A 2,451-nucleotide genomic window follows, 5' to 3' on the forward strand; every position below is an offset into this window, starting at 1 on the left:
ACTCAAAGGCATTTCCATCCTGTCATTGATGATACCTAAGGCCAGGGTAGGGGTGGAATGGGGGGACCCTGGGTGGATTTTAAAAAAATTGAGACAGCCTTATAACCAACTGGAATCACAAGGAGTGACTGAGCTCTATGCCCTCAGTTCACCTGGTGTCCATTACCAGATGGAGAGGCAGCGCCCTCTCGTGCTTGAGCTCTAAATTTACAGCTGTAAGATTCTTTTTAATGTGCTCATATATGATTATGGTTAAAAACACTGCATACATTTTCTGAATAAATAAAAAAGTTGACATTTGTTAATCTACAAGAAGTTTAGAAACAGTAAAATACATAAGGATCATGTTCAGAAATCTTGTTGGAAGAAAGCATATATCAAAACTGAAAAAAATAAAGTTAAAAGGAAATATCAGCATAAAAATGTCTAATCCTCCACGAATAAAAGAAAGGCTACAAATCAAATATTAACAACTTGCCACAAAAGATCAGTACGGAAATATCAATATTAAGAAAAAGTCAATTTTATTTTTGAAAAGCATTTTATTTTTAATTGACACTTAATTTATTATTTATTATTTATTCATTTTGGTCTTTTTGAGACGAGGTCTTCTTGTAGCCCCAGCTGGCCTGGAACTCACTATGTAGACCAGGCTGGCCTCAATTCCACAGAGATCCACTTGCCTCTGTGTCCTGAGTGCCAGGAATAAAGTCCTGCACCACCATGCACAGGGACACATTTATATTTTGAGAATTTCACACCAGTACTGTATTTACATATTTCCACCCCTTCCTCTCCCCCATTCAACACCTCCTACTTTCTGTTTTCTCACTCCTCTCTCAATGTCTTGACCTCTTCTTTCATTCATATATACATAGGTGTGTGTGTGTGTGTGTGTGTGTGTGTATACATATGCATGTATAAACAACCTACTGAGTCCATTTAATGGTGATAGTTATGGACATGTTCTCAGGGCTGAACAAATACTTTTCAATGGTCCATTAGACACAATCGTGTAAAAACAACATAAAATTTGGGCTGGGAAGATGACTCAGCAGTTAAGAGTACTGACTGCTCTTGCAGAGGACCTGGGTTCAGTTCCCACCACTTACATGGCAGTTAACAACAGTCCGAAACTCCAGTTCCAGAGGATCAGACACCCTTTTCTGTCTTCCACAGGTACTGGATGACACAGGTGCATTTACATACATGCAGGCTTAGCACTCATATACATAAAATTTATCCATACATCCAATACAGCTTAAAATGAAACTACGTGATTTAATATGAAAAGAATCACATCAAACTCATGCAGTATTACTTTAACAAAACCTACAAATTATGTTACCTTATTGCACTTATCTTGTTTTTTTGTTCTTGTGGTCCTGGCTCATCTTCATCTCCTGAGCTTAAGCTATCCTTCCATTTCAGGCACTTACTTAGCTGGGACTTCAAGCAGGTGACACCACACCTGGACAAATGCTTCGTTTCAACAGTAGAAATTTAGAAACACATAGTCCAGAGATCTATCTTAAGAATGAGCTACTGACCCTGAGCAGTGACTAAGAAGATTCATTGGACTTGATTCAAATATCGGTTCTATTCCTTTTGCTATCTACATATCCAGTAGAAAGTTAGTCCTTAAGGCTTAGTTTCCTTCCCTTCCTTCCCCCTCCCTTTCTTCCTTTTCTTGTAGTACCCTGGAGTGAACCCAGAGCCTCATGCATACTAGGCAAGTGCCCTACCACTGAGCTATATACCACAGTCCTTTTTATTATTTTGGAACAGGCGCTCATTTACTTACTCAGGTTGGCCTTGAACTTCCTAAATAGTTCAAGTTGCAGGCCCTGGAACTTGCCATCCTCCTGTCTCAGTCCCCTGAGTAGCTGAGATGAGAGGTATGTACTAGCTTCTATTAATGTATAAAGTAGGAATGATGATAATAATGCCAAGTCCAGTGTTATTGCAAGGATTAAATTAGATAATTCATGAAAAAGGCTTATAATGCTAGGCACATTGTTAAGGTGAAATATATATATATCATATACACATTTATATATGCATACATGCACACACTATATACATGCACATGTGAACATATATGCATATAGACACATAATATTCTGCTTGTTTGTTTGTTTATAGACAGTCTTGGGTAGCTCAGGCTGGACTCAACCTCATTATGTAGCTAAGTATGACCTTAAATTTCTGATCCTCCTGCCTTCACCTTCCAAGTGTTAGAATCAAATCATGGGCATGTGTCACCAAACGAGGCTGACTGTTCTGTTGGTTTTTTAATTTTTAAATTTTAAAAATATTTATTTTGGGACTGGAGAGATGGCTCAGCAGGTAAGAGCACTGATGGCTCTTGCAGAGGACCCGGGTTCGATTCCCAGCACCCGCATGGTGGCTACGAGCCGTCCTTAACTCTAGTTCCAGGGGAATCTGAAG

This window comes from Nannospalax galili, unplaced genomic scaffold, assembly GCF_000622305.1.
Source record: "Nannospalax galili isolate Female #2095 unplaced genomic scaffold, S.galili_v1.0 scaffold25, whole genome shotgun sequence".
NCBI classification, from domain to species: domain Eukaryota; kingdom Metazoa; phylum Chordata; class Mammalia; order Rodentia; family Spalacidae; genus Nannospalax; species Nannospalax galili.